A 12,494-nucleotide genomic window follows, 5' to 3' on the forward strand; every position below is an offset into this window, starting at 1 on the left:
AAAAAAAAAAAAAAGAAAAATTGAATGCTGATCTGTTCCATGGCACCCTGGACCCTGTAGAGAAAGCCCTTCAAGATGCCAAACTAGACAAGTCACAGATTCATGACATTGTCCTAGTAAGTGGTTCTACCCATATCCCCAAGATTCAAAAGCTTCTCCAAGACTTCTTCAATGGAAAAGAACTGAATAAGATTATCAACCCCGATGAGGCTGTTGCCTATGGTGCAGCTGTCCAGCGGCCATCTTATCTGGTGACAAATCCGAGAATGTTCAGGATTTGCTACTATTAGACGTCACTCCTCTTTCTCTGGGTATTGAGACTGCTGGTGGAGTTATGACTGTGCTCACTAAGCACAATACTACATTCCAATCAAGCAAACACAGACCTTCACTACCTACTCTGACAACCAGCCAGGTGTGCTCATCCAGGTTTATGAAGATGAGCGTGCCATGACCAAGGATAAGAACTTGCTTGGCAAGTTTGAACTTACAGGCATACCTCCTGCTCCCCGTGGTGTTCCTCAGATTGAAATCATTTTTGATATTGATGCCATTGGCATTCTTAATGTCTCTACTGTGGATAAGAGTATAGGAAAAGAAAATACCATCACTAACGACAAGAGACATTTGAGCAAGGAAGACATTGAACATATGGTTCAGGAAGCTGAGAAGTACAAGGCTGAAGATGAGAAGCAGAGGGACAAGATTTCATCAAAAAATTCACTTGAGTCCTATGCATTCAACATGAAAGCAACTGTTGAAGATGAGAAACTTCAAGGCAAGATCAATGATGAGGACAAACAGAAGATTCTTGACAAGTGTAATGAAATTATCAACTGGCTTGATAAGAACCAGACTGCAGAGAAGGAAGAATTTGAACATCAGCAGAAGGAGCTGGAGAAAGTCTGCAACCCCATCATTACCAAGTTGTACCAGAGTGCAGGCGGAATGCCAGGAGGAATGCCAGGAGGAATGCCTGGGTGCTTCCCTGGTGGTGGTGCTCCTCTTTCTGATGGTGCTTCCTCCGGCCCCACCATTGAAGAGGTTAATTAAGCCAACCCAAGTGTAGATGTAGCATTGTTCCACACAGTAAAACATTGAAGGATTCAAATTTGTAGCATATTATGTGGCAGAGTTAAAGTTGGGCTGCTATAGTGAATTACTGGGCATTTTCAATACTTGAATATGGAACATGTGCACAGGGGAAGGAAGTAACATTGCACTTTAAAAGCACAGTATTGTAAGTGGAAAATGCAATGTCTTAAATAAATCTGTATTTAAAATTGGCACCATAAAAAAAAATAAAGGGGGTAATTAATAGGAACTGCTGAAACTGGCTTTTAAAACATCAACACATAAAAAGGTAAACACCAAATAAAAGTAAAGTGGAAATGACCTCAGAAATATATAAGAAATGATGTTGAGGGCTAGTATTAGTAGATACTTATGTAACCAAAATAATTGACATGAAAGTTATTAAACCATAAAAAAATAAAATTTCTGAACCATAACATGCAAGCTTTGGAATATTTCTTTATCCTAATTTTACAAATTAAGATAATTATCTTATTTAAAAGTTTTAAAATATATAAGTAAAAATATTAATATATTGTCATTATGTATGCATAGCTGGCACAAAAGTTATTGAGATTTGTTACTGTGTCTACCTTTTTTTTTTTTTTTTTGCAGTTTTTAGCCAGGGTTGGGTTTTAATCCGCCACCTCCAGCGTATGGAGCCTGCATCCTACTCCTTTGAGCCACAGGCGCCACCCCTGTGGCTACCTACTTTTAAGAATATTTGGTGGTGAGGCTAGACATCCACATGGTGGCACAGTATGCTCCATTATTTGTGTTCTAGCGAAGTGATAAAATATTGCTTCAGTGAGCAACATGGTATAGGTTTTCAAGGGCAGGGATGCTGAAGCATGAGGGAAAAGGAGCAGTAGCAGAAGATGGGGAAGACTCTAAGACAGAGCCAGAGACCAAGAAAAAATGAATGAAAAAGAAACATCAGGAGGGGGAGGCCCTGTCCTATATGAGGACCCCCACCCCCCGTGGCAAATCTGCTACACTCCAGATTTGCTCTTGGAATGTGGATGGGCTTCAGGCCTGGATTAAGAAGAAAGGATTAGATTGAGTAAAGGAAAAAGCCCCAGATATCCTGTGTCTCCAAGAGACAAAATGTTCTAAGAACAAACTACCCACTGAACTTCAAGAGCTGCCTGAATTAGCCCATCAGTGCTGGTCAGCTCCTTCAGACAAGGAAAGGTACAGTGGTGTGGGCCTACTTTCCTACCAGTGCCTATTCCTTCTTATGGCACTGATAAGGAGGAAGGAATATTATCAGGAAGGATGAGTGATTGTGGCTGAATTTGACAAGTTTGTGCTGGTAACAGCCCATGTGCCTAATGCAGGCCATGGGCTAGAGTGACTGAAGTACAGGCAGTGTTAGGATGAAGCCTTCTGCAAATTCCTAAAGGGCTTGACTTCCAAAAAGTCCCTTGTGCTGTGTGGAGATCTCACTGTGGCTCATAAAGAAGTTGACTTTCACAACCCCAAGGGAAACAAAAAGTATGCTGCCTTCACTCCATAAGAATGCCAAGGCTTTGGGGAATTGCTGCAAGCTGTGCAACTTTCAGCACCTGTACCCCAACACAGCCTATGCCTACACCTTTTGGACTGACAGTGTGAATGCTCCAGCCAAGAATGTTGGTTGGTGCCTTGACTACTTTTGTTGTCCCAATCTCTGTTAGCAGTATTGTATGACAGCAAGATCTATCCCAAGGCCCTGGGGAGTGATCACTGTCCCATCACCCTGTTTCTAGCACTGTGACACTTCCCCCACATCACTTTGGGAAACAGGTCCCCCAAACTACTATTCCTTCTTCACTGTCTACTACTGTGTTTCTCATCCATAAAAATATGTGTCTTCCAACCAGGATTCTGTGACAGACTTACGTTTCTTTTAAGCCCAAAGTTTGGTTTCTGTTTTGTGGACTTTTTTCCCTTTTTCCTTTTTTTTTTTAATAAACATTGAGAAAAGGCTACTGATTATTTCCTACTTCTGTTAAGCTATCCACATGAAAATAAAAAGCCGTAGTTTAAAAAAAGGGGAGGAGTGGACTAGATGGCACCAGTAAGAGCTTCTTTGCAACCTGGCACAGTGAGACTGGGGAGAGAAGACCTCAGGCCTCTCTGGCTTGTGGGCTCTGCCCAGAAACATCCCTTTGGGAACACAGGAAGACATTGATAGACTTCTGGACCCCAGGAGGAGGACAAAAGCAGTGGAGACCAGGCAAGTGGTTGCATTAGGGTTATGCTGCCACTGCTGTATCAACAACAGCAAGATTGCAAACAGGAAAGGACTGCAAGCTGCCAGGAGTGAGCACAAATTGAACTATAGGGGCAAATCCATCAGGGTGACTGCAGACTTCTCTAATGAAACTTTTCAAGCTAGAAGACAATGGTTATCTACCTTTAATCTACTTAAACAGAACAATTTCCAGCCCAGAATTCTTTATCCCACTAAGCTAAGCTTTAAAATTGATGGAGAAATAAAATCTTTTCATGATATGCAAACATTGAGAAAATTCACCACAATAAGGAAATACTTTAACCTGTTCTACACACTGACCATCGCAATGGACCAAAAACAAACCAAGCACTCAGAAATTAAAAGACAGAACCTAGCTTCCACAATGATGCAAAAGATATAACTAAGCAATGAACTTTCACAAAATAAGATGAATAGAACACTACCACACTTGTCAATTATCTCAATAATTGTTTATGTCTTGAATTCCCCACTGAAGAGGCATAGATTTGCTGATTGGATTAAAAAACACAAGTCATCCATTTGCTGAGTACAGGAAACACACCTAGCCTCAGAAGACAAACTAAAACTCAGAGTTAAGGGTTGGAAGTCAATTTTTCAGGGAACAGAATTCAGAAGAAAAGAAGAGTTGCTGTCTTATTTTCAGACACATGTAGATTTAAAGCAACTAAAATAAAAAAGACAAAGATTGTGACTTCATATTGGTCAAGGGAAAAATACAACAAGAAGACATCTCAATATGAATATTTATGCACCCAACTTAAATGCTCCCAGATTCTTAAAACAGACCTTAATTTGTCTGAACAATATGATATCCTATAATATCACAATAACAGGGGACTCTAACACACCTCTTACAGAACTGGACAGATCCTCTAAATAAAAATTAAACAAACATATAAGGAACTTAAACGAGACCCTAGAGCTGTGTTTGATAGATGTATATAGAACACTCCATCCCAAAGTTAAAGAATATACATTCTTTTCATCAACCCATGGAACACTCTCCAAAATTGATCATATCCTAGGACACAAAACAAACCTCAACAAAATCAAAAGAATTGAAATTTTACCTTGTATCTTCTCAAACTACAAGGCATTAAAGGTGGAATTTAACTCCAACAAAAATATTCAGCCCTGCACACAGTCATGGAATTTAAACAATGATGCAGAATGACAGTTGAGTACAGGAAGAAATAAAAGAGGAAATTATTAAGTTCCTTGAGCATAACAACAATGAAGACACAAGCTACCAAAACCTGTGGATTATAGCAAAAGCCATCCTGAAAGGAAAATGTATTGCTTTAGATGCATGCATCTGAAAAAGGAAAAGAGAGCACATCAACAAACTCACGAGCCATCCTATGGAATTGGAAAAAGAAGAACAAAGCCTAAACTCAGCAGAGTTTAGTATTCAAAATTAAATCAGAGAATGAAATCGAAAACAAAAGAATCATTCAGAAAATTAATGAAAAAAGGAATTGGTTTTTTTAAAAAACAAATAAAATTGATAAACTTTTGGCCAGACTAGGAATAGAAAAGTAAAATCTCTAGTAACCTCAATCAGAAATGATAAGGGGGAAATAACAACTGATGCCACAGAGATATAAGCAATTATCTCTGAATACTACCCAGAAATTTGACAATGTGAAGGAAATGGATCAATATTTGGAATCACACCCTCTCCGTAGACTTAGCCAGTAACATGTAGATATAGATCTCCTAAACAGGCCAATTTCAAGCACAGAAATCAAAGAAACAATAAAAAATCTTCCAACAAAAAATGCCCTGGTCCAGATGGCTTCACACCAGAATTCTATCAAACCATCAAAGAAGAGCTTATTCCCATATTGCAGAAATTATTCCAAAAAATTTAGGAGGAAAGAATCTTCCACAACATGTTCTACAAAGCAAATGTCACCCTGATACCAAAACCTGGAAAAGACCCAACAAAAAAGGAGAACTTCACACCAATTTCACTAATGAATATAGATGGAAAAATTCTCAACAAAATCCTAGCTGATAGATTACAGCTTATCATCAAAAAAGTCCTACACCATGGTTTCAAGCCAGGGATGCAAGGCTGGTTTAACATACACAGTCCATAAACGTTATTCACCATATCAACAGAACCAAAAACAAAGACCATATGATCCTCTCAATAGATACAGAAAAAGCATTCAATAAAATCCAGCATCCTTTTCTAATTAGAACACTGAAGAGTATAGGCATAAGTGGCACATTTCTTAAACTGATCAAAGCTATCTATGACAAACCCACAGCTAATATTTTACTGAGTGGAGTAAAACTGAAAACTTTCCCACTTAGAACTGGAACCAGACAAGGTTGTCCTCTATCACCATTACTATTCAATGTGGTGCTGGAAGTTCTAACCAATACAATCAGGCAAAAAAAGGAAATAAAGGGCATCCAAATGGGAGCAGAGAGGGTCAAACTCTCCCTCTTTGCTGACAATATGGTCTTATACCTAGAGAACCCCAAAGACTCAACCACAAGACTCCTGGAAATCATCAAAAAATAAAGTATTGTCTCAGGATATAAAATCAATGTTCACAAGTCAGTAGCCTTTGTACATGCCAATAACAGCCAAGATGAGAGGCTAATTAAGGACACAACTCCCTTCACCATAGCCCTAAAGAAATGAAATACCTAGGAATATACCTAACAAAAGAGGTGAAGGACCTATATAAAGAAAATTATGAAACCCTAAGAAAAGAAAAAGCAGAGGATATTAACAAATGGAAGAACATACGATGCTCATGGATTGGAAGAATCAACATTGTTAAAACGTCTATACTTCACAAAGCAATCTACTGATTCAATGCCATCTCTATTAAAATATCAACATCACACTTTCAAGACTTGGAAAAAATAATCTTTAATTTTGTGTGGAACCAGAAAAAGCCCCATATAGCTAAGGCAGTTCTTAGCAACAAAAACAAAGCCAGGGCATCAGCCTACCAGACTTTAGACTGTACTACAAGGCCATAATGATCAAAACAGCATGGTACTTGCACAAAAATCGAGACATAGACAATTGGAATCAAATAGAAAACCAGGAAATGAAACTAACATCTTATAGCCACCTAATCTTCAATAAACCAAACAAGATCATACACTGGGGGAATGAATCCCTATTCAATAACTGGTGCTGGAAGAACTGGATATCCACATGTGAAAGACTGAAATTGGACCCACACATTTCTCCACTCACTAAAATTGATTCAAGAAGGATAAAGGACTTAAATTTGAGGCATGAAACTATAAAAATCCTCAAAGAAAGCATAGGAAAAACACTGGAAGATATCAGTCTGGGGAAAGACTTTATGAAGAAGACTTCCATGGCAATTGGAACAACAACAAAAAATAAACAAATCGAACTTAATTAAACTGAAAAGTTTCTATACAGCTAAGGAGACAACAACCAAAGCAAATAGACAACCTATGTACATACTGGGAAAGGATATTTCCAAATTTTGAATCAGACAAAAGCTTGATAACTAGAATTTATGGGGAAATCAAATTAATCCACTTGAAAAAAGCCAACAATCCCATATATCAATGGGCAAGAGATATAAATAAAATCTTCTCTAAAGAAGACAGATGAATGGCTAACAAACATATGAAAAAATGTTCATAGTCCCTAATTATTAGAGAAATGCAAATCAAAACTACCCTGAGATATCATCTAACCCCAGTGAGAACGGCCCACCTCACAAAATCTCAAAACTGAAGATGCTGGTGGATGTGAAGAGAAAGGAATACTTTTACACTGCTGCTGGGAATGCAAACTAATACAGCCATTTTAGAAGGAAATATGAAGAACCCACAAAGAACTCAAGCTAGACCTCTCATTTGATTCTGCAATCCCATTACTGAGCATCTACCCAGAAGGAAAAAAAGCCTTCTACTATAAAGACACACTAGACTGTTTATTGCAGCTCAATTTACAATTGCCAAAATGTGGAAATAGCCTAAATGCCCACTAACCCAGGAATGGATTAAAAAACTGTGGTATATGTATACCATGGAATACTATTCACCCATTTAAAAAAAGATGGAAAGGAAAGGCAGAGCAAGATGGCAGAGGGGATGCCTCGCTGAGTCAACTCTCCTCGCAGTTTCAGGTGAGAGTAGGGGGGCTGGATCTTTCCCTGAGTGGAGTGCTGGCACAGACAAGCAATGCAGGGTGTGCAGCAAAGAGGTGAATTGCTGTATTGGAAGTGTAACCCAGAGCCACAGTATCTGTCAGAAAAAATTCGGTGCAGCAGCTGAAGCAGCACCAGCTGTGGCCTGCAGCTGATGGCTGGCAGTCAGAGGCCAGAGGCCTGAGACAGCAGAAACCAATCCTTCCCCATGAAGGACTTCTATACCAAACTTGTGGGGAGTTTGGCTGTTTTGCACAGACTGCGGTGAGGCATGGACTCCAGAGCAGAATTTGGCGACCAGAAAGGGAAGCCATTTGGACCCGGTTTGGAGTGTTAGGGGTCCAGGCAACTGGACAGAAATTTGAGGGGAAAGGATTCCACTTAGAAACTGAATCATTTTATAATTTTAGAAGTCTCTGTGGCAGTGCACTGAAACGGCAAATGAAAGGGGCAATCAACCCCTTTCCTACAGACTGAAAAGTCTTTTGTGCCCGGTGCTGAATCCGTGGGAATCAGAGGTAACCAGCCCCTCTCCCACAGAAATGGACTGAAAACTCTGTGCCCTGCCACTAAAGCAGCTGGTGCAAGCAGCAACCAGCCCTTTCCCCATGGAACATAACAATTTCCAGTTTGAACGGAAGCTAGGAGTTGAGTGGAAAAACTGGTGAAGCCTGGACTCCTGTGCTGAGTTTGGAGGACAGATAGGTGTGCCACCTGGAAAAGGACAGCCAAGGCTGGGGGGCCAGCCAGAAACCAGGCATATTGTAAAACTTCAAAAATGGCATCTCCATAGCACTTTTTCCAGGAGCGTGGAGAGCTCAATCTCACCTGTAGCCAGTCATACTGCATATGAAGCTGGTTCAGGACACCCCACACTTTATGAGAACTGTTGTAGGGAGAATTTGTGCAACCTGCAAGCAAAGATTCCTTTTTGTTGTTGTTTTTGTTGTTGTTGTTGTTTCCTTTTTTTGGTTTAGCCTGGAAACCAATCACAGCGCCACCTGCCATCTAGAAATTATATTGCAACACAAACATTCCCACTAAAGTTGAATCCCAATCTCATATACAAAGTGGTATTATTCATAAGAATAATATATTTCTTGGTGGTGCCCTCTTCTTTTTTTTCCCTTAATCCTTTTTTTGTAGGCATTACTGTTAAGTCTTTTTAATTGATTTTTTTTGTTTTTTTTTTGTTATTGTTGTTAATACTATTCTTTTTTTCTTCTCTCTTCCTCACCTTCTCTTCTTATGATTACAGAGAGTGCTTACATCTGACTAATAGTCTTTTTTTTGGGGGGGGGGTTTGTTTGTTTGTTTTGTTTTGTGTTTTTTATCATTTTATGATTACCATTTTTGTGGTTGTTATTTTGTTTGTTTCTTTGTCTTTTGTTTTGCTTTTTGTCTATTTGTTTACTTGTTTCTGATTGTCTAAGCATCTGTGTGCTTGTGCGTCTAGTAGCATTTTTGTCTGTAAATTTGTTCTCTTGGTTTCAACGTGTTTTGTACTTTGCTAAATCCTCAGGTTGGCTATTTTCCCTAACTCCAATTTTCACATTCAACAAGAATATGAAGAAATAGGGGATGAGGGGTGACTGGAGCTAGTTTTCAACATAAACTCCAGTTCAGGGGGAGAGATAACCGCCAAATAGAACCCAATGAAGCTGAAGGAGGAGAGCCAAGCTGAGAGAAGGTATAGATAAACACATGTCTTCTCCACTAAGGCAAGCCATGACTTCAAGAAAACAAATTCCAGGTATAGATTGAGCCCAGGTGGAATATTCTCCAGGTGCCATTGAGTGCCTGAGGCATATCAGCTTCAGCTCCCTCTGCTGACTGGCGACAAAGAGTGGTCACCAAGTGGAGGAGGCATTGACTTTACTTGGAGTCTGACAGGAACAAAATCCTGACATTTATTGGACAGGACTGGGCCATAGAGTCTGGGTTAACAGAGACTGGTGGTGGGGTTACCACAGTCCAGTGGTGAAGGGTGAGCAAGGAGGGGAAAGAGACATTAGCCTCCTTACTCCAAATTGTCTACTGAACAGGACTTTCTGACTCCTCGGAACAGAACATCAGAGTGAGCTGCACTTGAGCTACGAGTAAATTCCTACTATCTAGTTGCTGGGGACCTTGTGAGATTTCCAGCTAGAGAGTGGGTACTGATTGGGTCAATAGGTTTGGATCTCTTGAACTGGGCAAAATAACTGGTGGTTAAGGGAGAATCTCTGGTGCTCTATGGATTTTCCCAGACCTAAATTGACTTCAGGTGGAACATTCTCCAGTTGTCATTGAGTGCCTGAGACAGACAAGCTTCAGCTCCCTTTCCTGGCTGGGGACAAAGAGCAGTAACTGAGTGGAGGTGACATTGACTCTACTTTGAGTCTGGCAAACACAAAGCCCTGCCACACTCACTTATTGGGCAACTGGGTTCCAGCCCTGCGGGGTCTCCAGTGATTGGGTGTGACAAAGGTGCAAGGTGGGGAAAGAGGCATCAACCTTCCTAGATTAATTTATTTGCTGGGTAGGTCCTTCTGATGCCACAGAGCACCAGAGCAAGTCATATCTGAGCTGTCAGAAGACCCCTGCTATATAGATGCCAGAGACATTTTGACCTCCCCCACTTGAGACCAGTACTGACTGGGATACTTGATTTAGATTTCTTGAAATGGGCCAATCACCTGAGAATTATCCAAAGTGGTACCCTGGGGGTGTGGCTGTGGAAAGGTGTGGTTTTCCTTTCCCAACCATTGCCTGCGAAGGGCGGGGTGACTTATTGCTGATATTTCTCCACAGCTGAGACTTTAACTCAGAGTAATTGATTTTCTAAGGTAGAACAGAGACCAACCAAAAACAAGATAGAGACACTCAGCCCCACCACACCAAGCAGGTGCCTAGGCTCTCAGACCATAGCACTATACATGTCCTTGGCAAAGCCCCAGGGGAAAAGGTATGGACACCAGTCCCAGCCTTTGCACAAAAGGGCTAGTAAAATACTACTCCTGGAGCCCCCAACCCAACTTCCTCTTACCTGCTTACCTAGCCAAATGGAGTAAATCCAGCATGGGGCAGAATCAGTGGAAAAACTCCAGTAATACAAATAACCAAAGTAGATCAACCCCGAACCCCAAATAAGGATGTGGCAGATGCATCTGAAGATCCCACCAATAAACAGATAGCTGAGATGTCAGAAATTGAGTTCAGAATTTAGATAGTGAGTAAGATTAACAGAATGGAAGAAAGGAAAGAGCTAGAACTTCAAGAAATAATTCAAAAGATGTCTCAAGAAATTATTCAAAAGATGTCTCAAGAATTCAACAATTTCAAAGATAAAATGATCAAAGACTTTGAAACATTGTGACAAGAGTTTGCAGCCCTCAAAGATCTGAAAAATACAGTAGAATCCCTCCATAACAGAGTGGAACAATCTGAAGAAAGGATCTCTGACACTGAAGACAAAGATTTTGAACAAGCCCAAGAGCTCAAAGATGAAAAGAAATGGAAAGCAAAAATGGATCTTTCTCTCAGAGAGCTCTGGGATAATTGGAAGAAAACTAATATTCGCCTTATAGGATTCCCTGAAGGCGACGAAGTTGCTTCACAAAACACAGAGACTCTTCTTCATGAAATTATGAAAGAGAACTATCTAGACATTCCAAGAGATTCTGAAATTCACATAGAAGATAGTTTCATAACCCCAGCATGACTCAACCTGAACAAAACTCCCCCCAGGCACATCATAATTAACTTCACTAAAGTTAATAAGAAAAAGAAAATTCTGAAAGCAATTAGATGTAAGAAAACCATAACCTACTAGAGAAAGAATACTAGAATGAATGCAGATCTCCCAGCTGAAACATTTCAGGCTAGAAGAGGATGGTCAGTGACTTTTAATCTCCTACAACAAAGCAACTTTCAACCCAGGATCCTGTATCCAGCTAAATGGAGTTTCATTTATGATGGAGAAATTAAATACTTTAACGACATTCACATGTTGAAGAAATTTGCCATAACTAAACCAGCTCTCCAGGAAATTCTCAAACCTATCCTCCACAATGACCAGTGCAATCCTCCACCACAAAAGTAAACTCACTCAGAAACTTTTGATCAAATTCCAACTTTCATGGTGGCAAAAGGATTAAAAATGTCTACTGGACTTTTGAGCAACTTGAGGACCAATCACCAGGCTTATCAATAATTTCAATCAATGTGAATGGCTTAAATTGTCCTTTAAAGATGCACAGACTGACTAATTGGATACAGGAACTCAGACCAGACATCTGTTGTATTCAAGAATCGCATCTTACTTTAAAAGATAAATATAGACTCAGGGTGAAGGGATGATTATCTATATTTCAGGCAAATGGAAAGCAGAAAAAAGCAGGTGTTGCAATTTTGCTCATGGATACATTAGGGTTTAAACCAACAAAAATAAGCAAGGATAAGGATGGCCATTTTATATTTGTTAAGGGTAATACTCAATATGATGATATCTTAATTATCAATATCTATGCACCCAACCAGAATGCACCTCAATTTATAAAAGAGACTCTAACTGGCATGAGCAACTTAACCTCTGCCAGTTCCATCACAGTGGGAGACTTTAACACTCCTTTGGCAGTGTTGGATAGATCCTCTGGTAAGAAGCATAGAAAAGAAATTTTAGATTTAAACATAAATATTCAACTTTTGGACCTAACAGATATCTATAGAACATTTCATCCTAACAAAACTGAATATACATTTTACTTATCAGTCCATGGAACATACTCCAAAATCGATCACATCTTAGGCCATAAGTCTAACCTAAGTAAATTTAAAAGGATAGAAATTATTCCATGCATCTTCTCAGACCATCATGGAATAAAAGCTGAACTCAGTAAAAACAGGAATCTACAGTCTCATACAAAAACATGGAAGCTAAATAACCTTATGCTGAATGATAGATGGGTCAAAGATGAGATCAAGAAGGAAATCACCAAATTTTTAGAACA

General features: G+C 39.7%; 2 pseudogenes across 1 annotated transcript; both read left to right on the top strand.

Annotated features, from left to right (window-relative positions):
- The first annotated feature begins 11 nt into the window (after positions 1-11).
- On the top strand, positions 12-1,095 carry LOC100954480 (annotated as a pseudogene). The gene has a single exon (XR_154851.3). The product of XR_154851.3 is annotated as a heat shock cognate 71 kDa protein pseudogene (transcript).
- An 820-nt stretch (positions 1,096-1,915) lies between these two features.
- LOC100954790 lies at positions 1,916-2,833 on the top strand (annotated as a pseudogene).
- Positions 2,834-12,494: the final 9,661 nt, after the last annotated feature.

The sequence above is a fragment of the Otolemur garnettii genome, unplaced genomic scaffold (genome assembly GCF_000181295.1).
Source record: "Otolemur garnettii isolate 467f Iridium unplaced genomic scaffold, OtoGar3 scaffold00234, whole genome shotgun sequence".
NCBI classification, from domain to species: Eukaryota; Metazoa; Chordata; class Mammalia; order Primates; family Galagidae; genus Otolemur; species Otolemur garnettii.